The sequence below is a fragment of the Scyliorhinus torazame genome, chromosome 16 (genome assembly GCF_047496885.1).
Source record: "Scyliorhinus torazame isolate Kashiwa2021f chromosome 16, sScyTor2.1, whole genome shotgun sequence".
Classification (NCBI taxonomy): Eukaryota; Metazoa; Chordata; class Chondrichthyes; order Carcharhiniformes; family Scyliorhinidae; genus Scyliorhinus; species Scyliorhinus torazame.
Genome location: NC_092722.1, coordinates 29,866,963 through 29,885,873, shown reverse-complemented (window position 1 = coordinate 29,885,873; position 18,911 = coordinate 29,866,963). Strand labels below are relative to the sequence as shown.

The 18,911-nt window shown below is 46.7% G+C and overlaps 1 long non-coding RNA gene across 1 annotated transcript in view; it reads right to left on the bottom strand.

The window, feature by feature from the left end:
* The window catches only part of LOC140392346 (uncharacterized), a 169,930-nt gene that overhangs the window by 6,854 nt on the left and 144,165 nt on the right, over positions 1–18,911 (bottom strand). The window contains exon 2 of the long non-coding RNA XR_011935300.1: positions 32–146. This is a non-coding gene — a long non-coding RNA (uncharacterized lncRNA). The remainder of the gene's footprint in view (positions 1–31; positions 147–18,911) is intronic.

Below are 18,911 nucleotides of genomic sequence, written 5' to 3'. Positions count from 1 at the left end.
ATCCAAGGTTTCAACTGCATTCAGTACTCACCTTGGCAGAGCATAGAAGGTCATTAAACCTTTTCTTGCACCGCATCCAGATCCTATGTGCAACTGACCAGACCTGGCACCTCTGTTTGGCCTTCTTTGTCGTATGAGATGGCTTCCTATTAAGAGATAGCAAAATGTAGCGTTGAGGACAAACTGTCTGCAGGAAAACCCACAGGCACTCATCAGAAAAGTGGGGGCTGACTGGGTCTGGGTATTTCCATCCCACCTGGGCTCCTGCTGCTGATGACACACTGCAGACACTAACAGCACAATAACTCAAGTAATGAGTCAAATGTTTCCATTTTCAAAGCAGCTCCCTCAGGCTCCTGAGTCTGCACTTTCTCCCGTGTCTGTGTGGTGTTTGCATGTTCTGCCCGTGTCTGTGTGGTGTTTGCATGTTCTGCCCGTGTCTGCGTGGGTTTCCTCCGAGTGCTCCAGTTTCCTCCCACAGTCCAAAGATGGGCAGGTTAGGTGGATCGACCGTGCTAAATTGCCACTTAGTGTCCAAGGGTGGTTAGGTGGGGTTACAGGAATAGGGTGGGGGTGTAGGCCTGGGTAGGGTGCTCTTTCAGAGGGTTGGTGCACACTTGATGGGCCGAATGGTCTCCTTCTGTATTGCAGGGCTTCTCTGATTCTCTGAGCCCTGTTGTTTTTTGTATATGTCTGAACACCGATTGTCATCTTCCAGGGAGCTCCATTTAAACTCCCGCCCACACCCTTACTGGTCCCATTGCCTGCCGTCTTCCCACTCCCGCCGGCAGTGCTTGATGTGTTGGGTGCTCTGGATCCGCGGAACACATTCGGGCCACCAACACTTAAAATAGTACAACATTATTTTATCAAGTTAGAAACTGTTGACCATACTTTCACTGTGGGTTAACACGATGTTACATTAAATTAAAGACCTATGCCTGTCTTAACCAGTCTATGCACTCAGCACATGGTGAGGATCTGTGCTGTAAGCTCTGTCCTTCTGAGAGGCTGCATCCCGAATGAACGGGAACTCTGATGCCCTCTGTCTGTTAGTGTGCTCTAACTGGTGATTGGCTGCGGTGTTGTGTGTGTTGATTGGTCTTGCTGTGTGTCCATCAGTGTGTGTGTCTGCATCATGATATACTGGTGTATATTATGACAGTGCTGAGCCTGTCTCAGCACACATTTCACACAGGCCAGCAGTCAATTGGTCAGCCAGCATTAAATTGATGTTGGGAGCTGATTGCAGGCGGGAGCGAATTTCACATTCGTTTCCAGTCCCACCAATTGGGCTTGCATGACAAGGTAGAAAGTTGGGTATGCACTGCGGTTCATATCCTCAGGTCATCACAGCCAAGGAATTAGTTTGTGTTCAGTAGGCAATCACAGCAGAGTATCTGGGGATAATGATGCCAGATACTGGGAACCTTGAGCTTCAAAGACCCTAAAATGCCTGTTTATGAGCAAGCTCTATGCAGGGATTTGTAAGGTCTGTATTTTTTTAATAGGAGGGTTACTTCTATTGTTGCTGCTGCACAGTGACTCAGAGACATTCAACAGCAGCAGCATGAAGCCTGGGACCTTGCCCAACCTTCCCTCTGCCACCTCTTAACCTCTCCAGCTTCCAGAATCACAGCCACACTTCAAGCTCCGGATGTTGCAGTCAGTTCCTACCGTTCGTCCTGAATTCAAACTCCAGGAACCTGTGGCCAAACATACCCTTGTTCCCCACATAATACAGCAGGTAGAATTCACTCAAAATGGTCCCCATGCAGATCGCATCTGTGTCACAAAACACTCAGTCCCACATGCTTGGGAGAGGATTTCCCTCCAGTTCTGATTGTTGCCATCAATGAGCCAAATCCCCCTGTATTAGGGGCTGGTTTAGCACACTGGGCTAAATCGCTGGCTTTTAAAGCAGACCGAGGCAGGCCAGCAGCACCGTTCAATTCCCCGAACAGGCGCCAGAATGTGGCGACTAGGGGCTTTTCACAGTAACTTCATTTGAAGACTACTTGTGACAATAAGCAATTTTCATTTTGCATTTTCATTTCATATGTGTTACTTCTGGAAACAAGAAACTTCAATATTGGAGGCAGTAAGGATTTAAATCCAGTCAGAAAATGAATGGAGCAGATTCTACTGAGATCAGTGGAAGAAAAAAGCAAATGGGTGGTATAATGGAATTGCCAAACAACTTTTTTGATTTGATTTATTATTGTCACATGTATTAGTATACAGTTGATATACCCTCAATTATGGCGCGAGAGAGTGTACTCGTAAAACAAAGGCTTTAATAAACAGAGAACTTCGCCAGCCAGAGAGATGAGTGCTCACTGAGCGCCGCCCACAGGACGTCATCTTATATCCGGCCCCTGGGAGGTGGAGCTGGAGGCAGAGTCCCCCAGGGTTCCAAACCCGGTCTTAAAGGGACATTACATGCATGATCTTAAAGGCACATTACCCATTCATCACAACAGTAAAAAGTATTGTTTCTTGCATGCTGTACAAACAATGCATACCGTACATAGGGAAGGAAGGAGAGACTGCAGAATATAATGTTACAGTTATAGCAAGATGGAGAGAAAAGATCAACTTAATCCATTCAAAAGTCTGATGGCAGTAGGGACGAAGCTGTTCTTGAGTCGGTTTGTATGTGACCTCAAACTTTGGTATCTTTTTCCTGACTGAAGAAGGTGGAAGAGAGTATGTCCGGGGTGCGTGGGGTCCTTAATTATGCTGGCTGCCTTTCTGAGGCAGCGGGAATTATAGACAGAGTCAGTGGATGGGAGGCTGGTTTGTGTGATGGATTGAGCAACATTCACGACCTTTTGTAGTTTCCTGCGGTTTTGGGCAGAGCAGGCTCCATACCAAGCTGTGATACAACCAGAAAGAATGCTTTCTATGGTGCATCTGTAGAGGTTGGTGAGGGTCGTAGCTGACATGCCAAATTTCCTTAGTCTTCTGAGAAAGTAGAGTCATTGGTGGGCTTTCTTAACTATAGTGTCGGCATGGGGGGGGGGGAATCAGGACAGGTTGTTGGTGATCTGGACACTTAAAAACTTGAAGCTCTCGACCTTTTCTACTTCGTTCCCATTGATGTAGACAGGGGTATGTTTTCCACTACGCTTCCTGAAGTCGATGACAATCTCCTTTGTTTTGTTGACATTGAGGGAGAGATTATTGTTGTCGCACCAGTTCACCAGATTCTCTATCTCATTCCTGAACTCTGTCTCGTCATTGTTTGAAATCCGACCCACTACGGTGGTGTCATCAGCAAATTTGAAAATCGAGTTGGAGGGGAATTTGGCCACACAGTCATAAGTGTACAAGGAGTATAGTAGGGGGCTGAGGACACGGCCTTGTGGGGCACCAGTGTTGAGGATGATCGTGGAGGTGGTGTTGTTGCCTATCCTTCCTGATTGTGGCCTGTGGGTTAGAAAGTTCAGGATCCAGTCGCAGAGGGAGGAGCCGAGGCCAAGGCCACGGAGTTTGGAGATGAGTTTCGTAGGAATGATCGTGTTGAAGGCTGAGCTGCAGTCGATAAATAGGAGTCTGACATAGATGTCTTTATTATTTAGGTGTTCCAGGGTAGAGTGCAGGGCCATGGAGATGGCGTCTGCTGTGGACCTATTGCAGCGGTAGGCAAACTGTAGTGGATCAAGGCAATTTGGGAGGCTGGAGTTGATTCGTGCAATGACCAACCTTTCGAAGCACTTCATGATGATGGATGTCAGAGCCACTGGACGATAGTCATTAAGGAACGCTGCTTGGCTTTTTTTTGGTACAGGGATGATGGTCGTCTTCTTGAAGCAGATAGGGACCTCAGATTGTTGCAAAGAGAGGTTGAAGATGTCTGCGAATACCCCCACCAGCTGATCTGCGCAAGACCTGAGTGCCCGTCCGGGTACCCCACCCGGGCCAGTGGCTTTCCGTGGGTTGACGTTCGAGAAGGCTGCTCTGACGTCTGCAATGGTGATCTCAGATACAAGTTCATCCGAGTTCGACAAAGGAAAGTTTACTATCCAATGGTGAATATTAAAGCCTTTGAACAGGAGATGCCGGAGCAGCGCTCCGATGCACTCCGGCAGCACTACATCTCTCACCTATAGGGACATTTTCTCTGTACCTAATCAATGCTGAACCTGCCCTGTAGTGTTTGATGTGATAGTATAGGGGAAGTTTTATTTCTGTATGGCACAGATCGGGTGAAACCTGTCCCACTGTCAAACTTGTCTGCTCTGCGTCAATTTTACACCCAAGAAGCATCCTAACGGAAAACAATTTTATTTCCAACAACAAGAACTGAACTGTTGAAACTGCTGAGTTTCCTCAGACCAACATTACGCATCAGTGAGATTGTGGTGATTTAAATGGTGTAGGCAGAAATAGATGTTTGAACAAGAAGTTGCTGACAAGCAGACATCGCCAGTGCTCATGTACAAGTTTGTGCAGGTATTGCATCAGCAACAAACAAGCAAGGTCTGGAAACATAACTAGTGATTTTGAACTCTTTAATTGAGCCTGCGTAACTGCAGCTGAGTCAGTGTAATTACGATGGTATCACGACCTGCAATAGAGTCAGTGATTTTGAGGACATTGAAGGGAGATTGTACAATTTAGCAATCTTTGCATACACTGTAGGGAGAGATCTTGGGCGGGATTCTCCGGTGTCCGACGCCGAAATCGCGTTCGCGAACGGACGGGGAATGCACGTTGGCGCTGAAATCAGGGGTGGTGCCGCTTTTGCGATATCTCACCCCCTCCAAAACGGCGTACTCTAGGAGTGTGCCGCACACCGTATGGACGGCCTCAGGGCGTTAACTGAGGCCCTCCCCCAATGCTCCACCCCCGACCAGCCGAGTTCCCGACGGCGTGGGGCGAGTGTGCTATTTTTTTCCGGGAACTCGAGGTGGCAGCTGCGGACTGAGTCTAGCGCCGTCACAGTCAGGGGAGAGCCGATCTGCGGGCAGGGCGGGGCTTTAGCAGGGGCTGGGGGCACTGGTGGGGGGAGGTCTTGGGGTCGGGAGCCTGGCCAAAGGGGGGACACTCTTTGGCAAGCCGGGTCCGCGCGCGGCCAGTGCCACGTTGCATGGCACGGCCACTGCAGGCCACCGCCGTGCGCCTGCGCGGCCACAGACCCAGCAATTCTCCGGACGTATCGGCAGCTAGAGCCGGGTGCTCTACACTGCGTGCCTGCTAGCCCCCCACCAGACGGAGGATCGGTGACCGTTTTGCGCTAATTTTTTGGTTGTAAAACGCCACCGTTCCCACGCCGGCATCAGGATATCGTCTCCAAATCGGAGAATCCAGCCCACTTTTCTTTGAAGTTAATTAAAATTAAACTGGGACACAATGTAACTTGGTCTGAGAATTCACCATCACCCATTTTACATCACTGCTTAACCACCATCTATTCCAGGGAGTGTGTGATTTCAACCTCATTAATTAAGAACATAAAAAATAGGAGCAGGAGAAGACACAGTCAATGACGTCTGTTCAATCATGGCTGATTTTAGGTTTCAATTCCATTTTCCTGCTCACTCCCCATATCCTGTGATTCCCAAAAAGACCAAGGCCTGAATATTGCCCGGCAGGCACACACCACTTGGTGGGCCTAAGTGGGAGTGAAACTTGCTTCTGGCCACAAACGGTCCCAGAATACAATTTCACGCTGGCTGGCCAATTAACGGGAAGCCAGCATGAAATGTGCGCTAGGAAATGCTGTGTGCTGCTGGGGAGGGTCGGAGAGAGGGCAGGTGTGGAGAAGCCGGAGGATGCATGCTGGTGCCTCTAATACGTTCCCTCGGGGGAGACAGCTGATGCAGAGCTGTCTCAGGGAGCTGCAGACCTATAAAAAATAAATTACAATGAAAACCACTGTCAAGAGTGTCTAGGCAGCACATTCAAGCACAAACCTCAGTCTCCAGAGACCTTTTAAAATTTTATTTCAGCCCTGACATTTCATCCTGCCCTGCATCGAGGTTGTAAGGAAAACAGAAAGGCTGCCTTTCCAATCGGCTGACCTGCCAACCAGAAAAGCAGATGGGCTACGTAAAATTGTGGTCAACTGGCCCCCTTAATGGGCTAAATTGCCTGCTTGATTGTTGGCAGGCATGCTGCCAACTCTTGCGCTTGCCCGCTGACTGAAATATCGTGTGAGTGCACGATGATGTCAAGATGCATGCCCGATGTCTTTTCACGCGATTTCACACACTTCAGGGGCGGGCAGCTCCTGCCTGAGCAAAATAAAATTCCTTCCCAAAAATCTGTCTATCTCAGACTTAAATACATTCAATGATAGCACATCTGCAACCCTCTGGGGAAGAGAATGCCAAAGAGTGAAGAAATTTGTCCTCATCTCAGACCTCATTCTGAAACTTTGCCACCTTGTTCTAGATTCCCATCCAAGGGAAACAACATCTCTGTATCTATCCTGTTAAGCCCCTCACAATCTGGACTGTTTCAAAGAGGTTCCCATTCATTCTTCTAAACTCAAGAGAATACAGACCCAATTTTTTTATTTTTAAAATATTTTTTATTCTCCTTTTTTGCATTTTCTCCCAAATGTACACCCACCAACAATAAACAATAATCAGTAACAAATATGTCAACCCCCAAATCAATAACAATGATCCAATCCTCCCACCATATCCCAAACATTAGCCCGCATGTTCACACAAACAAATGACAAAAAGTAATTAGGGATCACCCATAGTCGCCATTAACACACAAAGCCCCCCTCCCCCCAACCCTCCCACCCACCCGCCCCACCTAATGTTCGATGTTATCCAGTTCTTGAAAGTGCATAATGAATAACGGCCATGAATTGTAGAACCCCTCCATCCTTCCCCTCAGTTCAAACTTAACCTTCTCAAGAGTCAAGAATTCCAACAGGTCCTCCCACCACGCCAGGGTGCAGGGTGGAGAGGTTGCTCTCCAACCTATCAGGATCCGCCTTCGGGCGATCAACGAGGCGAAGGCTACAGATCTGCCTCCGACACTACGAATATGGCCTCCCGGAGGCCCGGGTCCAGTTTCACATGCACCACTTTAGAAATTACCCTAAAAACCTCCCCCCCACCCCCCGCAACGTTCACACACATCTTCTACTCCTTCAAAGAATCGGCTCATCCTCGCCCTCGTGAGGTGTGCTCTGTATAGCACTTTCAGCTGTATCAGCCCCAACCTCGCGCATGAGGTGGAGGCATTCACTCTCCGGAGCACCTCACACCAGAACCCCTCCTCCATGTCCTCTCCCAACTCTTCCTCCCACTTTGCTTTGATCCCTTCCAGTGGTGCCTTCTCCTCTTCCAAAATAGCTCCGTAAACCACCGACACTACCCCCATCTCCATGTTAAATAATGGGTTAAGATACATTGCAATTAGTTGTCTCATTTATGTTAAGTATCCATTAATTGACACTGATATGTAAAGGGGCTTCAGGTGGCCTCTGTCAGGTGGTGTGTTGTTAAGAGTTTTGTGCAGAGGCTGTGGAAGGGAAAATAAATGGTGTTTGGTGAAAAGGAAAACAAGAACTTTAGACTCTTCATTTCACAGCAACTAAAACGTCTAACAGTGGCAGCAGAGGATGGTTGCTGTGCAAATGTGAAGGTTTGAAAGATACAACTTTTCCTGATCAAACCAAGGAGTGAGTGAGAAGGAAAAAAAAAAAGATACATGGCTGAACCCAGGATAAAGATGGCTGGATATGACTATCCTCCCTTATTTTCTGAAAGGGAATCGTACGACCAATGGAAAAGTGCAGTAGTTATGTGGACTAAAGTAACTGCTTTGGGAAAGAGAAAACAAGGTATGGCATTGGCTCTTTCTCTACCATATGGCAGTAAAATCCGAAACAAAGTGCTTTCTGAGCTGGAATTGGAAGAGTTAGACCCAGAGGAAGGTCTGGAGACTTTATTACATTATATGGATAAGATTTATACGAAAGGTGACTTGTTAAGTGCGTATGAAGCATGGTCGGATTTTGATAAGTTCCGGAAAATGGAGGATATCTCTATGGAAGACTATATAATGGAATTTGGCAGACTATATAAAAGGCTGCAGAAACACAATCTGGAATTTCCACAGTCTGTGTTGGCCTTTAAATTACTTGACTGTGCTAGAGTGAGCAACATGGATAGGCTCCTGGTTTTGACAAGAGTTTACTGATAAGGATACCTTATTCGAACAGATGACAAAAGCTTCACAAAAGTTTCCGGGGAAACATTCGATTCCGATGGCTCTGATGACCCAAATATGTCAGCCTGCAATAAGGCAGAATATGGAAGATACACTAGTAACAGGATGGCGAAATCGTATGGCTACGAACAGGGCTCAAGACTATAGTCGGAGACCGAGACAAGGAAATTATGAAGACAGAAACCCAGTTAGAGCCTACAATAGGAAGATAAAACCCAGAAATGCACGGGGCATGATAACTCGATGTTTTTGATGTGACTCTCAATACCATTATGCTTTCAACTGTCCAACTCGTTATGATAGAGTGTTTGAAGCGACACATGACACGGAAGAGTCAGAAGAGGAAAAAGATAATGACCAGAAAGAAGGCATTGTCCTATTGACAAGCAGTTTTATGCCGGTAATGAGGGTGTTGGTTGCAGAATCCTTCAACTGTGCTGTATTGGACAGTGGCTGCACATCTACTTTGTGTGGAATTAACTGGTTAAAATGTTACCTGGACTCTTTGAATGCTGAAAATCGTAACAAGGTTAAGGAATTTGAAAGTTCCACAAGTTTCAGGTTTGGGGGTGATAGTACTCTGAAGTCGCTGAATAGAGTAGTGATCCCTTGCAATATTGCCGGAGTGAATCATTTCATTATCACGGATGTTGTATCAAGTGAGCTACCTTTGCTTCTGAGCAGACCATCGATGAAGAAAGCACACATGAAACTGGATATGGAACAGGATAAGGCAACAGTTTTTGGAAAGACGGTGGACTTACAATTTACACAGTCGGGACACCATTGTATTCCATGACTGACAAATAGTTTTTCAAGTAGAGTGGTTAAGGATGTGTTAATGGCAGTTGAAAATGGGACTTTAGCTGATAAAAAGCTTGTGGTATTAAAACTGCATAGGCAATTTGCACATCCATCTCCTCGGAGGCTGAAAATTTATTAAAGGATGCAGGGGTAAGGAATGACGACTATACTAAACTGATAGAACGGGTTAGTGACCGCTGTGAAGTTTGTAGGAAGTACAGAAGGACACCAGCACGACTGATAGTAACCCTACCTTTGGCCAGGGATTTTAACGACATTGTGGCCATGGACTTTAAGATCTGGGATAAAGCACATAATATATTTATTTTGCATTTTGTAGATTTAGCAACCAGATTTAGTCAATCAACGATTGTACGAAGTAAAGAAAAGAGAGTAATTCTGGATCAAATCGTGGGAAAATGGATAAGGACAGGAATGGGTCCACCGGCAAAATTCCTTACGGACAATGGGGGAGAATTTGCTAATGATGAGTTTAGGGATATGTGTGAAAACATGAATATCAGAGTAATGAATACGGCTGCAGAAAGCCCATTTAGTAATGGTGTCTGTGAAAGAAATCATGCTGTCATTGATGACATAGTTCGGAAAATTTTGGCAGATCGACCAGATTGCAGGCAAACTTCAGCTTTAGCATGGGCAGTACATGCAAATAATTCATTGCAGATGGTTGGGGGCTATAGTCCTTATCGATTAGTGTTTGGTAGAAATCCTAAAATTCCGTCCATTTTGGATGACCAGCCTCCAGCTTGGGAGGGGACTACAATTAGCTCTGGTTTTGCTGAACATTTAAATGCATTACATAGCAGTAGAAAAGCTTTTTTGGAAGCAGAAGTCTCTGAAAGAATTCGCAGAGCTTTAAGACATAACGTGCGGCCATCAGATGCCGTTTTTCAGCAAGGAGGCATGGTATACTATAAGAGAGACAATTCTAATGAATGGAAAGGCCCAGGGAAGATCATAGGCATAGATGGCAAAACAAATATTTTGCAACATGGTAATCAAACTGTTAGGGTCCATTCATCAAGGATAATGGGTACAGATTACAAATTTTCAAATTTAGACAGAGCAGACAGACATGACGAGGAACCAGAGTCATCTGGTACGCATGTGTTACAGAACTATGAGGACCAATTAACTGATATAGCCAGGGTTTCTGTGGAGGAACACAACACTTCTGGTGAATTAAAACAGGCCATTTTTCCGAAAGGGCAAGTGTCAAAAGTTGGTACAAAAGTGACATACTTGCCTGAAGGGTCTAGTCAATGGAAGGATGCAACTGTTATTAGTAGAGCAGGGAAGGCCACTGGAAAGTATAAACATTGGTTGAATGTACAGCATTCAGGGGAAGGAGTCAAGACAATGGATTGGGAAAACGAAGTTCAAAAATGGAGGGCACAGAAACGCAGTGCCAGTTCAGATAGTACATCGGATAGTGAACAGGTCCGCAGGAAAAGGTCGAGAACTATTGAAAGGGCATCCCACAGCAGAAGGGAAAAATCAAGCAGTAGCAGTACAGAACGAGATACCAGGCGGGAGAGGAGATGTAGTTTGTCAAGATCTCGGAACATGAGTCAGACTACGAATACTAATAGGAGTAGAAGCCCACATACACGTGAGATTTTGGTGGCTTCAAATAAATTAGATGACAAAGTTATTAAAGAAGCTAAACAGCAAGAATTGCATAGTTAGAGTGAATTTGGGGTATACACGGAAGTACCGGATAGGGGACAAAGAGCTCTATCCCACAGATGGATTTGCACGGAAAAGGTTCTTCCGGATGGAACTTATAAGGCAAAGGCCAGGCTTGTGGCAAGGGGATTTGAAGAAAACTTAGAAGATCAGGATTTACGGGTAGATTCACCTACAACAGGAAAGGTTATTTTAAAGATCTTCTTGGCTCTATTAGCCACAAAGGCATGGGAATGCAAATCTATAGATATAAAAGCTGCCTTTTTGCAGGGGCATCAGCTCCAGAGAGACATTTTTCTCCGTCCTCCTAAAGAAGCAGCTAACACAGAAGGGGTACTCTGGAAGTTGAACAAATGTGTATATGGATTAAATGATGCATCTAGAGTCTGGTATTTTTCAGTAAGGTCAGTTTTGTTAAAGTTAGGCTGTTGCCAGTTGAAAGCAGATCCTGCAATGCTTTACTGGCACTATAAAGGAAATCTTTCTGGCATTTCTATGATGCATGTCAATGATTTTTTGTGGGGTGGGACTAATGATTTTGAAGCTATTGTAATCTCTGGTTTGAGGAAAGAATTCAGGGTTGGAAGTCAGGCTTCCGGTGCATTTAAATATATTGGACTGGAAATTGGACAGACTAAGTTAGGGGCAACTTTACGTCAGCAATCTTATTTGGAAAGCATCACCCCAATAGCAATTAGTCATGGCCGAGTTTCACAAAAAGACGCAATGGTTTCAAAGATAGAAAAAGAGCAACTGCGAAGTTTAATTGGGCAACTGAACTGGTTAGGTAGACAGACTAGACCGGACGTGAGTTTTGATGTCTTAGAGTTGAGTACAAAAATGAATGATCCCAAAGTGGAAGACATAATAAGAGCAAATAAAGCGTTGGCCAAACTAAAAGTGCAGCAGTGTGTTTTGAAGTTCCCGGTTTTAGGTGACCTTAAGCACTTGAAACTCATAGTTTATAGTGATGCGTCCTACGCAAATTTATGTGATGGGGTTTCAAGCGCAGGAGGTTTTATAATTTTCCTTTTGGGGAACAATGGTAAATGTTGCCCACTTGTGTGGGAAACAAAGAAAATAAGGAGAGTGGTAAAAAGCACTTTGGCTGCTGAGACGGTAAGCCTTGTAGAGGCGGTGGATATAGCTTTTTATATAAGTATGATACTGACAGAAATTTTGGGATTAGGGAATTTGGGTAATATACCTATTGACTGTCCCATTGACAATAAATCCCTGTGGGAAAATGTGCACTCTACAAAAAGTGTCAATGAAAAGAGGTTACGGATAGACATCGCAAGTTTGAAGCAGATGTTGGACAGAGGGGAAATCACAACAATTAAATGGGTCAACAGGAGCTATCAACTGTCAGACTGTTTTACGAAAAGAGGGGCGAGTTCACGGAAATATTTGGATATTGTTAATGAAGGGTGCTTGTTTCTGTCACTGTTTTTTTTTTCTTTCTCGTCCAAACATTGAGTTTCTTCAAATTTTGTTTTCACCTAATTATTTTTTTTCTCCAAGGAAGGGGAGACTGTTAAGTAATGGGTTAAGAGACATTGTAATTAGTTGTCTCATTTATATTAAGTATCCATCAATTGACACTGATATGTAAAGGGGCTTCAGGTGGCCTCTGTCAGGTGGTGTGTTGTTAAGAGTTTTGTGCAGAGGCTGTGGAAGTGAAATAAATGGTGTTTGGTGAAAATGAAAACAAGAACTTTAGACTCTTCATTTCACAGCAACTAAAACGTCTAACACTCCAGTCTCCCTGTCGTCAGCACCTCCTCCAGCAATGTGGAGGCCGGCTCCACCGGGAAGCTCTGTATCTCCTTTCTGACAAAATCTCGAACCTGCATGTATCTAAACATTTCCCCCTGCTCCAGCCCATACTTCGCTTCCCGCTCCTTCAATCCTGCAAACTGACCTCTAAGAAACAAATCTTTTAGTGTCTTAATCCCCTTCTTCTCCCATTTCCGAAAACTTCCATCCCACTTCCCTGGCTCAAATCTGTGGTTCCCCTGAATCGGCATTTCCCTTGACCCTGCCCCCAACCTGAAGTGTTGCCGAAACTGCCTCCAAATTCTCAATGAAGCTATTATTACCGGACTTCCTGAGTATTTCCCTGGGGCCATCGGGAGCGGCGCTGTTGCTCGTGCTTTCAATCCCGACCCCCTGCACAAACTCTCCTTCATTTTGACCCACTGGAAATCAACCCCTCTGACCCAGCTCCGCACCTTCTCCACATTCGCCGCCCAGTAGCAATACATCAGGTTCGGAAGACCCAAACCCCCTGCCTGCCTTCCCCTCTGTAGCAGCACCTTTCTAACTCTGGCCATAGACCCAACTTACTCAGCTTCTCATCATAGGACAACTCTCTCATTCCAGGAACCAATCTAGTGAATATTTGTTGTACTGCCACCAATACAACTACTTATATATTCTTCCTTGGATAGAGACCAAAATAGCACACAGCATTCTACATTTGGTCTCACCAAAGCCTTGTACAATTGTAGCAAGACTTCTTTATTCCTGTCCTTTTGCAATAAAGGCCCACATGCCATTTTCTTTCTTATTTGCTTGCTGAGCCTGTATGCTCAATTCTGGAACACATACAAATCTCTCTGGACATCATTATTTAAAGTTTCAAGTCTTTTTAAAAAGTTTTGCTTTTCTATTCTTACGACAAAAGTACATTTCCTCACAGTTCCCCATATTGTACTTCTTGTTGACCACCCTCAACTTCTCTATCTTTTTGCAAATTCTTTGTGTTCCTCCTCGCAGCTTGCATTTACTTGATAGCTTCATATCATCAACAAGCTTAGATACATTACTCGTTGTTCTTTTTCTAAGTCATTAACATACATTGTAAATAGCTGAGACCCCAACACTGATCCTTGCGCCATTCCAATAATCTCATGCTGCCAACTTGAAAATGCCCCATTCCAGGGCAACATGGTGGCGCAGTGGTTAGCATTGCAGCTTCACGGTGCTGAGGTCCCAGGTTCAATCCCGGCTCTGGGTCACTGTCCGTAAAGAGTTTGCACATTCTCCCCGTGTTTGCGTGGGTTTCGCTTCCACAACCCAAAGATGTGCAGAGTAGGTGGATTGGCCACGCTAAATTGCCCCTTATTTGGAAAAAATTAATTGGGTATTCTAAATTTATTTTTTTTAAACAAAAATGCCTCATTTATCCCTACTTTCTGATTTCTGTCTAATAACCAATCCTCTTATAATTTCTAATATGTCACTCCAAACTCCATTAAACCTTATCTTGTATATAATTCTTTTGGATGGCACCTTATTGAATGCCTTTTGGAAATACAAGTATATGACATCTACTGGTTCCCCCTCATCTAACCTAAAGTTACATCCTCAAAAAACTAATACATTTGTCAAAGAGGATTTTCCTTTGTAAAACCATGTTGATTAGTTTTAATAAAGCTATGATTTTTTAAGTGCTTTGTTAAGGCATCCTTAATAATAGATTCCAAGATTTTACTAATGCCTGATGTCAGACTAAGTGGCCTGTGTCTACTTGTTTTCTCTCTCCCTGCTTTCATGAATACAGGTGTTAAATTTGCTGTCTCCCAATTGGCTGAGACAATTCCTGAATCTAGGGAATTTTGGAAAATTATGGCCAGTGCATTAACTTTCTTTGAAGCTTTCTCTTTTGGAATCCCAGGATTAAGGCCAACAGGTCCTGGAGGTTTGTAGAATTTTGGTGCCTCAAGGTTTTCCAGTCCCACCTGACTCTCACTGGGGTTCGGACCACTTCCTCTCCTGCACTGATTCTCACTGGGGATTAGGTCCCCTCCACCTGAAGTTGCTGACTCTCTCTGGGGACAGTTCCTCAAATATCAGCCACCAGCTGTTTCCTCAAATATCGCCACCAGTTGGTACCTAACCCAAGGGTGGAATTTAATGTAGGCAAGGAGGGTCTTGTGCAAGAGTCTTGCATTGCCTCTTTTTGGGAAGCCCTATCACATTAAGTGCCAATCAGTGGGCCTTCCCTGGGACCAAGGATCCCAGAGACAGACGTCCACTGGGATGATTTCTGGTTAGTGTCTCTCCAAAGTTCAGCTTTTGTTATGAAACTTTTGATAGAGAGAGAGTGTTCCTTTCACTTCCAAGCTCTAAACGCTTCTGCCCAGTTCTTTCAGAAAACATCACGCAGGAACCAATCACTGACTGTTGTGAGGCAGAACACTGTCCCTAGCCAACCCACCGGTTGCCAGCCAACCAATCGATCCGGCTGCCTCCAAACCTGGTTCCTAAGATGCAGGGTCTGACTTCTCCTTTTCAAAAACGAAACCTGGGGACGCAGTGTCCTGTCAAGCAAGTTGCTTCAACTTTGAGTCTTCTGCTTAAAGGCACATTCTGATTATTAGTCCATGGAATAAAATAATATTAAAGAAACAGGAACAAAGGAAATAAACAGGAAGGGCTCTTACACTACACCATTCTTGTCCAATGCCTTACCATTGTCAATCAGCTGTGTGGGATTATACTTGCCTGGTTTCATTCTTATCTATACAGTTGTAGGCAGAGAATCACCTGTGATGGCGTCTCTTCCTATTCTTGCACCTCATCCTTTGGTGCAGGACTTTTCAAAATGCAGGCTTTCCCATCCTGTCTCTCAAAGAATCAGCAGGAAACTCATCCCCATTGATATCGGCTGCCATGCAGCCACTTAACACTCCAGGGAGCATTAATTGGCTGTAGATGGGACTCCTGCCCCTCTTTTGGGAGGATGTCTTGCCTCAGAGATATGCCGGCCAATCTGAATTGCTATCAGCTCTGTAGTTGCAGCAGCTCCAGTAGCAGCAGTGGTCAGGCCTGGGACTACAAGCTATGGAGCCATCGGGGATGGTCACTTACAACAAGGAACATGGACGTTTGCAAAGCCTAAAGGGAAATATGGACAATGTGAGATTCAGGCAGGCACAGAGCCTGAATGTATATTTGTGAGCAAAGAATCCAGACAGCATCGAAACCACCAACCGATTAGCATTTTTACGGCCCATCTCCGTAAGACAAAGGATTGATACTCAGGTAACCGATACAAGCCCAGACATTTCGGCACCACTCCCTAGACTCAGGAAGCATCAACAACAGGGTCAATGATCGCTTAGGACACGCCCAGCCATCAAGGCACCCGCCCCTTTATTAGCTCAGATCGAAGGCAATGATCAAGAACTGCCCAATTAGTGGGGTCCAAACCGAAGGACCGCCCAAAAGAGCACAAAACGCCCCAAGGATAAAGAGAGACACTGTCATGTGTTCGATCTCTTTTGGACCTGGCACTCTGGCAACGTCCACCTCCAATTGCAGCACCACCAGAAGCAAGTTCAAGTTTAACGCTCGCCACCAGACGGATGAGCCCAGCTGAGCAGCAGTTACTACTCCAGACCCAGTAGATCCAGATTTGAACAAAGGCCACTGTTCCTCTGACCTAAGCCGGGTGTCTGAAGTTAAGTACAGGTTGTCATAGTTGTTAGGTGTGGTTTAACTAGTAGTGTTTATGTTGCATGTGTAAGATAATCTTGTGAGTGAGGCACGATCAATTTAACTGGAGACGAAGTTGAATCCAAACTGAGGCTTTATTAGTATCAGATGTGTGGCCTCCCACAGCAGCTGATGAAATGGCTGCGAGCTGGAGGCCACGCATATTTATAACCCGGCTCCTGGGCGGAGCTAGCATGCAGAGGCCCCAGGTGAACCTGCAGTGCAGGTTCTACCATACAACCTCTAATATCAGAATACAGTGGTTTACCACATTCAACCCCTGTTAAAATTGAGTCCGGCAGGGGTGGTGGATAACTATATACAATTAGCAATTTTTAATATTTACAGAGCAGTAAGAAAATGTTCCTGGTCATCCGGTGGGCCGGTCAGAGGTTCAGCCGGTCCGGCGCCTTGATGGTCCTTCGAGATTGTCGAAGTGGTGACGGCGATGTTGGTGCTGTCGTGGTCGAAGTTGACTCCGGGAGCATGCCGAAATCCTCTTCATCAACGGGGGTGGGCAGGGGGAGGACGGACGGTCCTAGGGGGGGGTGATGGGGGCGGCGGGTGATGGGAGGGTGGCGCCGGGGGCGACGGGGGTGGTGTGGGGGTGGAACCTGCTGGTGCCAGGTCCCTGAGGGAGATGGTATCCTGGCGGCTGTCGGGGAACGCCACGTAGGTGTATTGTGGGTTTGCGTGGAGCAGGTGCACCCTTTCCACCAACGGATCCGCCTTGTGGAGCCGCACATGTTTACGGAGAAGCACGGTTCCCGGCGCTGTGAGCCAAGTTGGGAGTGATACCCCGGATGTGGACTTCCTGGGGAAGGCAAAAAGACGTTCATGCGGTGTACTGTTAGTAACAGTGCAGAGTAATGGGAGTAATGCATCAGGGAGGACGTCTTGCCAGCGGGAGGCCGGGAGATTTCTGGACCACAGGGCCAGCTGGACGGCCCTCCATACCGTCCCATTCTCCCTTTCTACCTGTCCGTTTCCCCGGGGGTTGTAGCTCGTCATTCTGCTGGAGGCGATACCCCTGCTGAGCAGGAACTGACATAGGTCATCACTCATGAATGAGGATCCCCTGTCACTGTGGATGTAAGCAGGGAAGCCGAACAGAGTGAAGATAGAATTAAGGGCTTTAATGACGGTGGCAGACGTCATGTTGGGGCATGGGATGGCGAAGGGAAACCGGGAGTAGTCATCGATCACACTGAGGAAATATGTGTGTCGATCGGAGGTGGGGAGGGGTCCTTTGAAATCCACGCTGAGGCGTTCAAAGGGGCGGGAGGCCTTCACCAGGTGCGCGCGGTCCGGCCAGTAGAAGTGCGGCTTGCACTCCGCACAGACCTGGCAGTCCTTGGTGATCCCTGGGTGACAAAGGCCGAGTGACCCCTGGGTGACAAAGGCTGTCGTGCAGGGTCCCGAGTCGGTCTACTTGTGCGCTGGCACATGTACCTCGGGATAGGGTGTCTGGGGGCTCGTTGAGCTTGCCAGGGCGATACTTAATCTCCTAATTGTAGGTGGAGAGCTCGATTCTCCACCGCAAGATTATATCATTTTTGATCTTGCCCCGCTGTGTTGTTGAACATGAAGGCTACCGACCGTTGGTCAGTGAGGAGAGTGAATCTCCTGCCGGCCAGGTAATGCCTCCAATGTCGCACAGCCTCAACGATAGCCTGGGCCTCCTTTTCGATGGATGAGTGCCGAATTTCGGATGAATGGAGGGTGCGGGAAAAGAATGCCACGGGCCTGCCTGCCTGGTTGAGGGTGGTGGCAAGGGCGACGTCCGATGCGTCGCTTTCTACTTGGAAAGGAAGTGTTTCGTCTACAGCGTGCATTCCAGCTTTGGCAATATCAGCTCTGATCCGGGCGAAAGCCTGTTGGGCCTCGGCCGTCAGGGGGAAATGAGTGGACTGTATGAGTGGGCGGGCCTTGTCCGCATAGTTTGGGACCCACTGCGCGTAATATGAGAAGAACCCCAGGCAGCGTTTGAGGGCCTTGGGGCAGTGGGGGAGGGGGAGCTCCATGAGAGGGCGCATGCGGTCAGGATCAGGCCCCAGAACTCCGTTCTGGACTACGTAGCCGAGGATGGCTAAGCGGTTTGTACGGAACACACACTTCTTGTTATACGTGAGGTTGAGGAGAGTGGCGGTGCGGAGAAATTTAGTGAGGTTGGCGTCATGGTCCTGCTGATCATGGCCGCAGTTGGTCACATTGTCTAGATACGGAAACGTGGCCCGCAAGTCATACCAGTCGACCATTCGGTCCATCTCCCTTTGGAAGACCGAAACCCCATTGGTGACGCCAAAGGGGATCCTAAGGAAGTGATATAGCCGGCCGTCTGTCTCGAAGGCGGTGTCTGGTCGGTCCGATTTACGGATGGGGAGCTGGTGGTAAGCGGATTTCAGATCCACTGTTGAGAAGACCCGGTACTGTGCAATCTGATTAACCATGTCAGATATGCGTGGGAGGGGGTTCGCGTTGAGCTGAGTGTACCTGTTGATGGTCTGGCTGTAGTCCACGACCATTCGTTTTTTCTCCCCAGACTTAACCACTACCACTTCAGCTCTCCAGGGGCTTTTGCTGGCCTTGATGACTCCCTCCCGAAGCAACCGCTAGACCTCGGACCTGATGAAGGCCTTATCCTGGGTGCTGTACCGTCTGCTCCTGGTGGCGACGGGCTTGCAATC